Source organism: Aedes albopictus, chromosome 1 (genome assembly GCF_035046485.1).
Source record: "Aedes albopictus strain Foshan chromosome 1, AalbF5, whole genome shotgun sequence".
NCBI classification, from domain to species: Eukaryota; Metazoa; Arthropoda; class Insecta; order Diptera; family Culicidae; genus Aedes; species Aedes albopictus.
In genome coordinates this window covers 103,395,552-103,411,711 of record NC_085136.1, presented here as the reverse complement: position 1 = coordinate 103,411,711, position 16,160 = coordinate 103,395,552, and the positions used below count along the sequence as shown (strand labels likewise).

General features: G+C 40.8%; 2 long non-coding RNA genes across 2 annotated transcripts; both read right to left on the bottom strand.

The window, feature by feature from the left end:
* Window positions 1-12,779: 12,779 nt before the first annotated feature.
* On the bottom strand, window positions 12,780-13,143 carry LOC115257789 (uncharacterized). The gene is made up of 2 exons (XR_003893363.2): window positions 13,004-13,143; window positions 12,780-12,942 (listed from the first exon to the last, which is right to left on the bottom strand). It is a non-coding gene; the product is annotated as an uncharacterized LOC115257789 (long non-coding RNA).
* Window positions 13,144-13,679: 536 nt separating this feature from the next.
* Window positions 13,680-15,471, bottom strand: LOC134285425 (uncharacterized). The gene is made up of 3 exons (XR_009996368.1): window positions 15,431-15,471; window positions 14,623-14,822; window positions 13,680-14,128 (listed from the first exon to the last, which is right to left on the bottom strand). It is a non-coding gene; the product is annotated as an uncharacterized LOC134285425 (long non-coding RNA).
* Between the last annotated feature and the right edge of the window lie 689 nt (window positions 15,472-16,160).

Sequence of the window (16,160 nt, the reverse complement as noted above, 5' to 3'; positions counted from 1 at the left end):
TTCCATTTTCTATCTTCTAATCAATCATATACTGTTTCTTTCTTCTTTTCTTTTAGGTTAACAAAGACGGGCAAACAACAAGTAACCAAATGGTTCTAGCGATGGTTAACCGCTCACCAGGCATGACGATGACGTCACGATATTTAACATAAAGATCGACAGAACTATCATCGACCGCACTGAAGAATAAATAACAAAAAGTTGAATAAATAAGTAAATAAACATCTTCATATATAAATTAAACATCTAATAAATAAATCATCTAATAAATAAATCCATTAATATATGTAATAAATAGAGCATCTCTTAAACTATAAATAATGCATCTAATAAATACTACATACAACAAACAACTAGAATAAGGTAAATAAACCATCTGATAAATAAATAAATAAATAGATAAATAAATAAATTAATAAATAAACGAACTATGAACATATTTACAGGAGAAATAAAGCTTTTAGCCATAAGTACTAAAATAGCTTTAAGACTCGATGTGCACTACATGCTAACATCCATCAATGAAAGAAAAACCCTTGATTGGTCATATTTGATATATACAATTTTAAAAACGTCAAGTTTGGTCATTTTACGAACTAGAAGACTATTTACAATGGGAAAAGTATTTACAATTAGATCCGTAGTACTATAAATTCAATTTGCAACTTCGGTTGTTCTGACAGCTTGATTGACTAGATTGGCTCTTCTTTATCGACCCATTTCTGGGCAATTGAGTCTATTTCGCGATCAGCGTCTGAGCATCCCCAAACTCAGACTCACGCTTTCACCTTCCAATCAAGTACTTCTCGTCAACGCTTTCTCAGCTCAGAGTTTCTGGCAAAAAGGTCATCGTCCTTGATAATCAAGGACTCCCTCTGTCTTCTGGTCGAGGGGATAGGCATTTGCAGAACAAACCAAATTGAAATAGAATTTACCATCCTAAGGCGGTCAAAAGTTAACATTGACCAACTCATTTGTGAAGTTTCTTCTTGGGCTAGAACGAATGTCCTTGCCCAAGGATTCCCCCAGTAGATAGAGTTTTTGTGGGGGCGGCATCAGACTAGGTCTGATGCTAAACTTCACAAACGGTGGCAAGCGTTTCCGCTGCAACCAGAGCTTTTGAGCATCATGGCGCAATTGTTACTACTCAACTATACTGAGAGTTACATAGCTTGACCATCGAAGAAATCAGTTCTATTGAACCAATTTCTTCAAAAACTTACAATTGAAGATACCTAATCTTTTCCCACTGGGGTCTTCAAGATCGTAGCAGTGGCTTCCTACCACCTTCTTGACCACTGCCTGGACATATTTTGGTGCTAATTTAGAGCAAAACTTGTTGCCTTTGTCTGATTGCTCCATGTTTTTCTTCAAGACTTTTTCACCTTCCTCATATGTTGGGCAATTTGTATTGGAGCGAAGATTGTAATAAGACGCGTGTTTTTCATATGCCTTCTTAAGATTACTCCTGACATCTTCAAGCAGTTTTTCCCTTTCATCAGTTTTAAGCTGGTGGTCTTCTGTAGAGTTCAAATCTCGTAACTTCCTGTATTCTCTACCATCGGAAACCATGTTGCGACCAAACAAAACGAAGTAGGGGGTGTAGTGTGTGGCTTCGTGAACTGAATTTCTGACAGCATTGGCGATTTGCTGAATATTGTTGGACCATTCAGTATGACCATTTTTTATCGAAGCGCGGATCGCAGTGGTAATCACGCGATTCACCCTCTCCGTATCATTGATCTGCGGATGATAGTTTGGAGTCCGCCAATGATTCACGTGGTACTTTGCCAGTAAGGATTGGAACTGCTTTGAAGTAAACTGTGTACCGTTATCTGACAGGACTACCTCAGGTACTCCAAAGAGTAGGAACAAGGAGTTTTCGACGAATTGTACTAATGTATCTGCCGTGGCCTGTCGGAAGGGCTGTACAATGACGAACTTCGTAAAAAGGTCCGTAACGACCAAAAGGCAAGTGTTTCTACTGCGGCCTGATGCCGGAAGTGGGCCTACATAATCCATGGCCAAGAATTGCCATGGATATTGTACAACTTTTTTCTGTTCTGCCATTGGGGGTGTGGTATTTTTGTTTGTTGCTTTGCTTGTTTGGCATAAAAGGCAACTTCGACAAAACTTTTTGATTTCTACGCCCATTGAGGGCCAGAAATAACGTTCCTTAACCGCTGATGTCGTTTTCTCAGCACCAAGGTGCGCTGTGTCGTGAGTCTCCTTTATGACCTCGAGTCTTTTAGATCTTGGGGGATAGAGCTTCCATTGGAATCTACTATCCTCAAGTTTCCCAGACATTTTAACAAACTTAAAGATCTGATCATCGACGATTCTGAAATCAGGATAATCAAAGGGTCTTTGCCTAATACGATCCAGAAGTTCTTGGTATTCGGGGTCTATTGTTATCGTGCCTAGCGTTTCAATGGACCTAGAGAGACAATCAGCCAAAATGTTATTTTTCCCCTTTCGGTACTCCAACTCAATGTCATGGGATTGAATTTTCAACGCCCACCGTAGTAACTTCGAGTTTCCTGACTCTACGCCTATGGTAAACAACCATAACAGGCTTCTGGCATCGGTTACGACCTTAAAACGAGTACCCTCTACATAATGGCGAAAATGCTCGATAGCCAAAAGGACACCCAAGCATTCTTTTTCTACGCTAGCATACTTTTTCTGTGTACTGCTAAGCTTTTTGCTGAAGTAAGCAATAACCTTTGGCTGGCCATTTTGAAGCTGGATTAAGGCAGCTCCAACGGCGTTATCCGATGCGTCCGATTCTATTACAAATGGACAACTAAAATCAGGGTTACTAAGGATGGGGGCAGATATCAGGGCCGCTTTAAGGTCGCCGAAAGATTTCTCGGCAGCCTCTGTCCAAATGAATTTGTTCCGTGTTTTTTTCAGGAGATCGGAGATCGGAGCAACGATGGCGCTATAATTTCGTATAAACCGCTGATAAACCCCAGCAAGGCCTAAAAGTCTCCGAATGTCTTTTACGTTTCTTGGCCGGGCATAATCGAGGATTGGTGAGATCCTCGAGTTGTCTATCGAGACGCCCTCTTCCGTCAGAAGATAGCCGAGGTAAGATACCTGTTTACGACAGAATCTACTCTTATCGAGCGATATGGTCAAGTTGGCTGCGGCAAGGCGTTCAGCAACTATCTTCAACAGACGGATATGGTCCTCAAACGTGTCAGTGGCTATGACTATATCGTCTAGGTAGACGAATACGTTTGGCTCTAGGTCAAACCCGATCACACGGTCCATTAAACGGCACATTGTAAAAGGCGCGTTAGTTAAGCCAAATGGACAGACTTTGAAACGGAATAACCCTTGTGGTGTCCTGAAGGCTGTGTAGTCTCTAGATTCCTCTTTCAGAGGAATCTGAAAGTACGCATCCTTTAGGTCCACCACTGAGAAGAATTTCGCTTTTCCAAGCCTATGGAAAATTGCTCCCATATTACGCATTGGATACGAATCCTTTTTTGTCCAAGCGTTGACTCCACGTGAATCCAGACAAACTCGTAGCTTACCATTCGACTTGCGAACTGGCACTAGAGCGCTGGCCCACTCGCTTGTACACTCCTCAATCGCGTCCATTTTCCGGTATCGTTCTAGTTCTGCTTCCATTTCAGCTTGAACCGTCGGTGAACACCTGTACAATGGCTGTCGCCTAGGCTTTGCTCCTTCTTTAAGGACTATTTCGTGCTGTATCAAAGTCGTCCTACCTAACCGCTGTTCTGAAGTGCATGGAAACGTTTCAACAGTCCTAACTAACTCCTTCCGTTGAGCCTCCGAAAGAACGTGTTCCGTCTCAATCGTAGCTGGCGTAGTCTTCGAAGCCTCTGGTAGCTCCAAAGCTGGAATGTCTAGGGTTTCATCAGGTTCAACCTTTTTGATTGGTAAGGTTTCAATGGGACACAATGAGAATTCAATCGTCTCTGTCGATTGACTCTCTACCGAAATTGTAGCAATCTGTTCAAACCCATTTTTGCTTTTAATCATTGGTTTGATTTCGAATTCTTCCCAAAAATTGCAACCCAGTATCAACTTCCTGGCGATTTGAGGCACAACTAAGGTTGATATAACTTTCGTTACACCTCGAAACACTACGGGTAGATTGACGTATCCTAGACATTCGTGAGCCGTTTTATCTGCTGTCACGATTCGGAATGGACTTTCATGCAGTTTGAGGCCGTGGTTTTGTGCAATATTCGCAATGTTTGTAACGCTCACACTTGCTCCAGAATCAAGCAACGCGTCATAAACTTTGTTAAAAATTTGGACGCTAACATGAGGACAACTTCCGGTCTGTACTTTAACTTCACAAACTTGAAGAAAAGGGTCTTTAAACGGTCTTACGCTGGGAACACTTTCTGCATTTGGAGTGGATTGGTTCCCCGAGTTACACTCCAAATTTAGTTTCCCGATCGTTGGGTTGCCGGCTGCGTATCTCGAACGTGGTTTGGACACGAGACCGTAGTTTTTCCTGGATTCCCACATGCATAACAAAAAATTCTCCTAGGTTCTTTGCAGTACCTCCAGAGATGGCCAGTTTTATTGCAATTCCAGCAAAGAGGAATGTTCTTGTCTTCAGGCGTTTCCCTATTAACCCTAGATTGCTGATTCATAAGGACTCTATTTTTAGTTTTATCAAACTTTCTACCGACTTCATTGACTTCCTCCGCCTCTGAGTCAGAAGAGTAGGATTTCTCTGATTCGGTAGTCACCTCTATATTGTGGATGGCATTGGCTGTTCTGACAGGAACTTCTCTTTGTCGAAAAGACGAATCATTGGCATCAATTCGATAAGCATAGTACTCAAGCATATATAGATCCCTAACGTTTATGCAGGCTAGTTTGGATCTATAATGGGGACGCATGTTATCCCAAATGATCTCGAATAATCGGCCCTGATCGAGTGGGGTAGAGAGAAGTTTGTTTAAACGTTCAATCTCCATTTTAAAAGCTAGGAATGTTTCGTTACGCTGTTGCTTCCGTTCATATATTCTTTGCCGATTGCCCTGATCTTTGTTAGGATTGCCGTACATGTATCTAATTCGTTCTTCGAAGTCTTCCCAGTTCCTGAACTCATCTGAATAGCAAAGGTACCAATCGTACGCCTCACCTCTCAAAATGGTATGAATACGCTGAAGTAATATATCTTTGCCGATCCGATCCATGTGAGCTAGTCTTTGAACTTTATGGAGAAAATCTTCTAATGATCTTTGTCGAGAGTCACCATTGAACGTAAGATGCCATTTTTCCATCCGTCTGTCAGCATTTACAATATCCGTTTCACTTGCTGGACGTCTGGGAAATTGTGGGTAAGTATTTTCGTCTTCCTCAAAAGGTTGGTAAGGTACATTATTACGGATATCAGATCTACTATTGTTTGTCCGGCCTTGTCCAATACCTGACTCTACGTACATTCTATTACTTCCTCGACTTTGATTCTGATTCGATTCTAGTTCATGAGCTCTGTGTCTAAATTGGTTCCTATCCCCATCCTGAAAAAATCCATGACTTCCTCTGTTTCTTCTCTGATCAGATTCCCTCCTGTTCTCTTCCTCTGAGTTAACTGTGTTATAACTGCTCCTTCGTGACCTATCAGGCCTTTGCTCACTTCTCCAGTTTTGAACCTCGTTTCCTGCCGTTTCCCCGTTTCTATAATCCCTCCTTCTAAACTGTGCTAACCCGGAAGTATTCTCAGGTTGACCCTGGGACACATGCTCTTGGTGAACGAGATCATTTGATTGGAATCTATTACTAGGTCTACCTTGGCCTGGCAAATCACCAAGGTTGATTTGTGCATTGGCACGGAATTCCGCTAATTGTTTTTCCAACATCTGAATCTGTCTTCGTAATGCCTCATTTTCATCTACTGTTGACTTATGCGGTGAAGAGCTAACTTTGTCTGTTATGGCTTTAGGAAAAGCACCTGTAGAAGTATTTCGCGATTCTCCCTGTTCTAAGTCTTCTGGATTATTTTGCAAACCATTACCCTCCGGTCTTTCTGTTTCATGCATATGATCTTGTAAAGAAATGCCACCTACAGCTCCAGCAACTTGCCCAACATTCAAAGACTCTTTGTAAAAAGGGTCCTTAGGAGCGAAACGTTTCAACATGGAACTGATCTCCTGACATAGTTCTTCCTTCAATTGTGACGATCGAGGATCATCCGCAACGCAACGCTCAACTCTCATCAGATAATGTTTCAGCCTTGATATACTTTTATCATCGAAACCTTTTTGTAATCTTTGGTTTAGAGTATCGAGTTTTCCAGTAATGTGGTCATATTCTTGATCCATCGTGTAACGAGACGTGTGAGTTCTGTTCTCTTTAACATCTTCGAAAAACAAGTTTCTTAGCAGACGATGTTTAGCACCTAAATCGTCTTTTATTTCCTCACGTCTACCTCTAATGGTAAGTTCGTAGTCTACTTCTTCATTCGTTAAATGGTCTGCTCGAGGGAATTTGGCAGCCATTTCCACAAAATGTTCCAAAAACAAATAACAAACAAACTCAACAATCACCAAGGAATTATAAATACGAAAAAGCGGTTTTACTTATTTCTTTAAACAACTGTCTAACTAACGAACATAAACTTGCAATTAACCCAAATAATTTAAATAACACTCAACAAAAATAGTACGTAATTTGAAACCTTGCAGTTGGGCGCCAATTTGTAGCCGGCACTAGGCGGCTCAGAAAAGTTTTACTAGGGCGTTCGGGTTGAAGGGAAACAAAGTGGCTTATGCGCCACCTCCGAAGAGGACCACCTGTCGATATCAATTGCCCGGCAAACTCAAACCTCAGGGCGAGTTCAGTTTAAATCAAACGACCGAACGAACTAGCAAATGTTCTATGTTTGGAAGTACTCCAAACGATATCGACTGACCGACTCAAAGAATAATCAAAAACACGACTTTCTACCGATAACGAATGCACGTGGTCGACCTGTATCATCACAGGCCAAGTCCGTCTCGACCCCAATTCTCTACACGCTTCAGGACAAAAATGGAGGACTGAGGATCCCAAGCAGTCCGACTTGGAGAACAACAAATCAACGAAAACTACAACCAAAACGAACGAAACGTGAAAAAGATCCTAGAACCAGTGCATTAACTACGGGAAGCTCTAACTAACAGAATTACTCACATCATTTAGGGAAACACAAACTTTCAAATAACATTTATTCCAACGATCTTACATTTCTATTCGGGTACCCACTTCACATCTCTCAACTTTCCTCTCCCTTCTATTGCTCCTAACTGTGCGGATTTCTATTTGGCCTATCGATCTAATTTTAGATTTTCGCTCTCGAGCTCTCACGAACGCTTCCCACTCTCACATTCCTTCACTGTCTCAATCCATCCAAAAATAGCAGAAACATGGGCAGTCTACTTACGGTTGGACTTCTGCTTTACCGTCTCTTCATTGCCGGTTATACCGGCACCGTCGCCCCTTCCTTCGCGTCGCTTCAGCGACGCTGGCCCACGCGGATGAACAAAGGGACCACAAATGAATGGCGCTTGGTGATGCAGGCCGCCGGCGCAGTGAATTCTGCTTCCTGGCGGGAAAATCGCTCTGGTGGAGTGCGATGGTGACGGCGCAAACTCCCTTCTAACTCCGGCCGGCAGTTAGGACCTTCGAAGCTGGCGCGTGGGGTCAGAAGTGTGGAAATGGCGTATGGGGCGCGGTGTGTCGAGCGGGAGGGTTGGTGGTGCGGGAAATCAAACTGCCAAATAAAAAGCCGTCGAACGGCTATTCGACGGGAATGAGCTTTTGTTCGGGAAGCGTTCAGTTTTCTCCTTACCTTTTCTTAGTCTCAACCTCGCACAGCACCGCACAACCTGGCTAATTTATTGCTTTTAGCACTACCTAACGGGAGGGAAAATCTAGCTATTAAACACTGATCACTAAGACACTTCTCACGTTTTAATTACCTGGGACAAACACACCGCGAAACTATTTAAAGAAAAACTTCACACTCCTGCCTCTTCCACGGGTCAGATCAAAGTGGACGAGACAGAACTTGAGATGCCTCAGTAAGGTCGTCTTTTGGGTTTTGGGCCTTCGTACCGGAAATCGGGTAACGATCTTATCAAAAGTCGGTTCCCGATTACTCTTTGAGCCGATCAGTGATTTTGTCCTTTTCCCCCTCAAACATTTCGCATTTAGCTAGCTCGGTTTAATTCTTTACTTCTAAGTCTTATTCTTTGAGGGTAACGACAAGTGATCCCGACGGGAGATCTTACTCAATCCCAACGGACCTTGGCACATGCTTCGTGAGATGAGTTATGTACGCTCCAAGTGAGTGAACGATAACTTCCGAGTTTATTAGTGAGTGATCTTAGTTCATTATTGCATGCAAGTAGATGAAACATACTGCTGTTCGTTCTGAAGGTTACTGAATTTATATTGCTGTTCGTTTAGTTTAGTTTTCTCATATGATAACATAATTTATTGGTTCTCTATCGAATACCGCTACAAGAGTTTTAGCCAAAATGTAGATAAGTAATGCGTCACCTCGCAACTTCAGAGGACTTGGTGATCCAGCTTGACTTATTTCTGACTAAACGTCAGAATCATTTAGAAACTATTTCAAAGTTTTTATATGAAGAGTTTGATTAAAAAAGTAGATAAATAATGCGTCACCTCGCAACTTCAGAGGACTTGGTGATCCAGCTTGACTTATTTCTGATTAAACGCCAGAATCATGTAGAAACTATTTCAAGGTTTCAATATAAAGAGTTTTAGCCAAAATGTAGATAAGTAATGCGTCACCTCGCAACTTCAGAGGACTTAGTGATCCAGCTTGGCTTATTTCTGATTAAACGCCAAATTTATGCAGAAACTATTTTAAAGTTTCAATATGAAGAGTTTGATTGAAAAGGTACATAAATAATGCGTCACCTCGCAACTTCAGAGGACTTGGTGATCCAGCTTGACTTATTTCTGATTAAACGCCAGAATAATTTAGAAACTATTTCAAAGTTTTAATATGAAGAGTTTGATTAAAAAAGTAGATAAGTAATGCGTCACCTCGCAACTTCAGAGGACTTGGTGATCCAGCTTGGCTTATTTCTGATTAAACGCCAGAATAATTTAGAAACTATTTCAAAATTTTAATATGAAGAGTTTGATTAAAAAGTAAATAAGTAATGCGTCACCTCGCAACTTCAGAGGACTTGGTGATCCAGCTTTGTTTATGTTCGATTAGATAATTGAATCACTTATAAAATATTGAAAGTTTGAACTTTGGCAGACTCGGATTTTCGGGTATTTTGTAGAGCCCAGCAGAACAACCTCCCCCGCCCCCTAACGTCTTTTTATTACCTGTAAACAAATATAAATTATTAAGTATCTATAGTAAAATTATAATCCCTTCATGCTAACGTTGACCTGGTTTTGGATGTCTATGATGGTGTTCGACATGTAGGTGGTTTGATGAATGGCATGATAAATCTTGAACAGCCATGATCGCCAGAATAAACTGCAAGAAATGAAAAATAAAGCAAATTAATATTACAATGAGAGTGCATCTACAACTTCTAACGTTTTATAAGCTTGCATTTTTCTAGATAGGGTGGGGCGGGCAAGATGGGTCACCTAAGATTGGATCACCAAAACTTTGTAAATACAAATCGTATTGGTTTGTATTCGTCCGCTACTCTTTAATACACTAGTTAGCTATGCTAAAAGTCCATAAAAAGTAACTACAATGATTTTTCATAAGGGCCTAACTGATTTGATCGATTTCTCTTCGTCGACTCTCTCTTTCGCTAATAACTTGATCAAAACAGTCAAAATCATTATTCTTTTTGTTTCTATAGCAACATGCAGTCGTCTTCTTCGCATTTCAGCCAAAAAATCTTTGGAAAACTCAATACACATTCTGTATGATAACACAAAGAGAGGATCGATGAAGAGAACTCGAAAATGTCAGTTAGGCCCAAATGAAAAATCAGTGTCGAGTTCATTAAATATTATGCGTTGCGCGAAAATTCGTACACGCAAGCGCCCATACATCTCCGCCTGTAAGAAAAATCATTTTGGTGTTTTCGGCGCAGTATTCCTTGGCCAATTCGCGCACTTTTTGTAGAAGGCACCATAACGATTAAACATACCAGCGGAGGTCTATTAGCGATTCTGCACCTTTTTCGCTCTCTATTTTCTTGCAACGGGTAATGTTGTTAACCGTTATGTGTCCGACAAACTTTTTGTTTTTTTTTTTCTACACCGTGCTTTTCAAATGGGCGCTGGGTACCCGGGTACTCTGTCGGCCACATAAGGGTTAAACAAGCAGTTTTAAAAAGTGATCGATTTTGCGCCGTGAAAAAAGTGCGGGGCAAGATGGGTCACCTTTCAAGTAATTTACATTTTCTCAACGAAAAACGTCAAAATATAAAATTTGTTCCGCATTCATATATGCTCCATATCCATACTGAGTAAACAAGAGCTACTAGTAAACATTTTATAAATTTATTTGGAATATAAAAAACTTTACGATTTGAGTGGTCCTAAGGCGACTTGAAAATCAATGTTTTCACTAAAAAATTATCATAATTTTATGTTATAATTTTGAGCGTTCATTTCGCGTGATTGAAGTCATTCTAATATATGCTCCAAAAATACGTTCAAAATTGAAGGTGACCAATCCTGCCCCGCGACCGTTTATATGGAGATTATATGGAATGTATCGCATAAGAAAAATGACTAAAAACCATTTTATTTTTTATTTCCAATGAGTGAATAATTTTTCAATCAATGCCCCAAACTTTTGTATATTCATACTGGTCATCTAACAAAATTATTAACATAATCTAAACATGAGTAATGCGCCCAAAAATGGCAATGACCCATCTTGCCCCGCTCCACCCTATATTGTTATACCAACCTATCTATAGGATACCGGTTAGAGCCATACTTGGGGGCAAGACACTGTGCTGGAAAGTACATTTTCCTTCAAAGAGTTGCTCAGAATTTCTGCGGATTGCTCCCGCTTTTGCTTCGGTGTTGCCTGATTTATCGCAAAATCAAAACAACATTGCCAGTGGAGCGGACCTGGTGTGATGGTTAGAACACTTGACTATCACGCCGAGGACCTGGGATCGAATCCCACTCCCGACATACTCACAAAATGTGGGTTCTTCCTTCGGAAGGGAAGTAAAGCGTGGGTCCCGAGATGAACTAGCCTTGGGTTAAAAATCTCGTTAATACAGATAAAAAAAAAAAAAAACAACATTGCCCGATACCTCGCTTATCTTGCAGTTTTAGGGGTGTTTTTTTTTCAACAATTTTCGTCGATCATTGGTGAAAATAGTTACTCAGAATTTCTCAGAGTTACTCTCGTTTGCACAGTGTCTTGCCTTTAGGAGCCATACGCAATGCGACATACTAGGTGCATAAACGGACATCTTAGCAAGCGACTCAGTCTATTCTTTTTATCGTTACCCATACTCCTGAAGTAATCCCTGGAGGAGCGCCTAGAAAATCTTGAAGGAATCCTTGAAGGAACTCCTTGAGAATTCCCTGAAGGAAATTCTGGACGAACTCCTGAAGGAATCTCTGAAAGAATACCTGGAGGAATCTCTCAAGGGACTCCTGGAGAAATTTCTAAAGTAACTCCTGGAGAACTCCTTTAGGAATACATGAAAGAATACTTGAAGGAAACCCAGTAAAAACTAATTAAGGAATTTCGAAGGAACTGCTAGAGGATTCTTGAAATGAACTCCTGAAAGAATCCCTGAATCAAGTCTTGAAGGAAGCTCTGAAGGAACTCCTGGATAAACCCCAGGGAGAATTTGTGGAGAAATCTCTGGAAGGATTCCCTAAGGAATTCTTAAAGGATATTCGGAAGCATCTCTAGAAATCCCTGGACGGATCCCTGGAAGAATTCTTGAAGTACATCAGGAAGAATCCTCGATTGGTATTTGATTGAAAAGCTGAAGGAACCCCTGAAGGAATCCCTGTACGAACTGTTAATCAAAATAAGTTCCTGGAAGAATCTCTTAAGGAAGTTCTGGAGGAATTCCAGGAAGATCTGCTGGGGAGATCTCTGAAGTAACTCATGAATGAATTCCTGGAGAATTATCTGAAGGATATTTAATGGAATCCCTCAGCCTCAATTACTCCTTGAGGAAAATTTTCAAGATATCTCTGAAAGAAACTCCGAAGGAGCCGCTGGAAAATCCTTGAAGGATCAAATCTCTTGGATGATATCCTGAAGGAATTCATAGAGGAACTCCTAGATGATTAGGGGGAAGCATTCCCAGATAAGTTTCAAAAAAAACATTATAACTCCTGGAGAAATCCCTGAAGAATGTAGAAACTCCTGAAGGAATCCCTCAAGGATTGTACGACGTTATGTCATAACTAAGTAGAACATATATTCAAAGGTTGTGAAATATTACTGGGTTATTTAAAAAGTTATCGGGATCCGTTTCTTCGGTGACCCGCCTCCTTTCCTACCTTGTTGTTGTTGTTGACTTCCACTGTTTCCATCCGGTTCCACCAAACCTATCCCTTCAACCACCATATGCTATGATATCGACGCGACGCTGAGATTAACTTCTAAACCGTCTTAGACTGCACGTAATTCCTCGCGATCGATCTTCTGAGGAGTTTGTAGATATATATATGGAGAAATCCTACAGAGTTGTGAGGGTTGTGAAGAGGATCCAGCTTCCAGATGCAAGGCACTATGTAGCAGAGAGGTGCGACAGTTTTATTCAGCCGGCAGGGAAGTTTTGATATGAGAATCTGGTTGCTGCATTTGGCCATACGTTTCCTCTTGGATGGTGTCCTGTATGGGACCTCACACCGTACCGACGAACCCTGCATAAGTCACCGCAACGGAAACCACTTGCTCCAACATCTAGCTCCTCATTCTACATCGTGGAAGCTCTTCAGCAGGCCGTTCTTCTAAAACAAAAAAATGTGTGTATCAAAACTGCAGCCAATCAATCCTATAAAAAGTACAAACCTGTTAACTCCATCGAAAATCACGACGTTCCGTCGTCAGATTGAACATACTAGCCGAGTAGTTTGGATTCTGTTCTGCTGATTCTGCAGGCTGATGTGGAATCGATAAAAAATATTCAAAATATGCTGTTTGACGTTTCCAAATGTAAATAAACATAATTAAATAGGGCTCCCAGATATTCTTCGTTTTCTGCGAGGTGAAAAAAAAGATCACCATCTTTAGGGTTACCAAAAACTACTTCGCATGCCAGTTTTTATTTTCAAAAGTGGTGAATTTCTCGGTTTTTGAAAATTTGTAAGAAAATCAGGAGTACATATAATAAAAATCCGAAGGCGGCAATAATCATCAAAAACAGTTGTCTTTCGAAGAAAAATACAAAAAAGGGGGGTTAGGTCTGACGGGAATGGTCTATTGTGAACAATTTATGGTATGGATCATACGACCTGAGGTCTGACTTGTGATATTTGGCAGTTATTTGAAAAGATTGAAGATAGATCTTATCAACAGCTGCCAAGCAATACATACCAGACAGACATCAGGGTGTTTGATTCTTATCATAAAATGTGCATATCATTCTGGCGGACGTTAGTGCTCGTAAATCTATATATATAAAAATGAGTTTGAAGTCCCTTTGAGGCAACAAAACTCACAAACGGGTGGACCGATCAGGATGACTCTTGTACGGTTCGATTCGTATTCATGGTGGCTGTGTTTATATGTATAAAAAGTTATGAAAATAAACTAAAAAAGTAAGAAAAATGCTAAAATACTGATTTTCGTGAGCTGGGAAGGAAATCAACACGATCGAAATAAAACCAATCTAGAGTGCGGTGACGTTATGAGCTCAACAGTTGTCAAACCACCACAGCCTGGCAAGACAAAGTTTGCCGGGACAGCTAGTGCTGGATATAAATGTTAGCGAGAAATATAAATTCTATGGATTTTCAAATGCGAAAACTGCTTACAAATAACAACAAATATTATTGTATTTTTATTGTAACAACGATTCATTTGACGCCATTCAATTAATTGTATTTGTATTGTAAGAACAATGAAAAAACATTAAGATATATTGTTATCTTTTGAAAATTGCCCTAAAAATGTCTCATAAAAACACAATACATTCTATAGGTAAATCCAACGGAAGCTAACGATCCTTCCGCATCTGGTGGCAGGAATGAGAACCCTATGAAAAAAGGGGCTCCGCTAAAATTTTCCATGGCGCAGAATAGGAAAAGTGCACTTTTTTCACTTTTTCGTATCGAATTCCGCATCGTTGAGAAACAAACGAGCACTTTTCGGAAAGAAAATTTGATTCTCTTTCAGATGCGCTTAGATCCGGTAGGTACTTACGAACAATTTATGTGATTAATTTGAGGAGCTCTTGCTATGCCTCCGGCGGGCAATCTCCCGGATTTTTTGTTAGCTGACCAATCCGATGTCTGTCGGCGTGGGCACCGAGAATGATGATATTAGAAGCCATTGCCAATGGAAAATAGCAACTACCGGTGCAAAATATGAGTAAATTTTGGTGACAAAAAAGTTGATTTTTTATGTAAACAAACGATTTTCTCTTTATCTCACTCAGTGCCTCTACAATGGGGACCATTCGGATTCACCTATTGTTTTTCGCGAAAAAGTGTATGAAAATTTTCTCAAAATTTTATGGTTAAGATACATAACGACCACCATTTTTTATTGTAAAAGTGCCATTTACCATTCGCCGAATGGTATAGAACAATAGGGGTGATGGTGAGTGTGTTGTGTAAATTACAATATGTTTAATGGTGAATATTTTTCGAAAAAATGGTGTTGTAACCTGAGGTGTGCGGACTCAACTATTTTAATCATTCAATTTGAACACATATCTTTTCTTCGAGTGCTCTCCGTCGATGTGTTGCTTAGGGCTTGTTCACAAATGTCATAACGCTGGAGGGGGTGGGTGGGTATCCTTCATGGTGTTACAGCCCGAACAAATAAAAATTTTCCCCATATAAATAGTGTTACGAAGGGGTGGGTGGGTGTCAGGAAAGGCCAATTTTGGCGTTATGAAATTTGTGAATGAACCCTTATCTCTATGGAGATCTATTTCACAGTGCACGCACAATCTATTCCACACAAAGTTTAGCCAAATTGCCGACATCAAAAGTTACAATAAAACGTAAACAATCATATGCTTTGATCTTGCGTGGGCTTTTAACAATATTTTGTAAACTTTGGGATAGTTTTACATATTAATTTAACACAGAAAAACGTCTTCGTTCACGATGAAAAAGTTTGTGTGTCATTGAACGTTTTGCTTATTTTAGCAGGTTTTAGCGTGACTTTCCAAATCGAACTTGTATCCAGGCACACTCTGATCACTTTAGAGGTTTAGCAGCAGCCTGGCTGCTGTCAAATTCCAGTCCGCAATCCTCAGGTTGTAACAATAAAATTTATCGTATTTTTATGATACTTTTTATCAGGGTTCCCACCCCCTGACTGGAATACTGTCCGACTGAGCTGATGACCGCAGATATTTTGACAAAACCGTTGGGACCGACGAAGCACGACCGCTTCTGTGGTCTCCTTGGATTGGAATAACATCGATTGCGGAGGCTGCACATCGAGGAGGAGTGTGGAGAGCGATGATTACCCTCCGCTACATCCGCGCACCCCTTGAACATCGCAGCATAAACGGCAACCCTGCCGACCAACGAACATCAGTTCGCGCCAATAACTCGCCGAGAGCAAACGTGTATCTTTTTCTCTATTCATTGATTAAATCGTTTATACCGTAAAGTTTCCGCGTGTTTATTATTCCGCCGGTCTCAATCCGATTCCCCTTCGCTGTGTGTCCACTCGTCGTGACTCTGCTATCGGTCCCCGCCATCAGAGCTATCAAATCATCGCGAGCCGTTATAGAGGTGGCGATAGTGTTCGGCTATTTTTCATCATGGCGTCGCGGGCAACAAATTTGAATTTATTTGTTCTAGCTGTCACGTCGGTTCGTCGGTGGGTGATGTGCCGAAGTGTGCCGGCGTGCTGGCAGTTATGCTGTCTGTTGATTAAATACATCTGACAACCTTTCTCTTGTTTTGGTTTCGCTTTGATGTGTCTAGATGCTTCGTAATCAAAACCAAAAAGTTCGCTGATTCTGCTGCGTGTCGAGCATTCC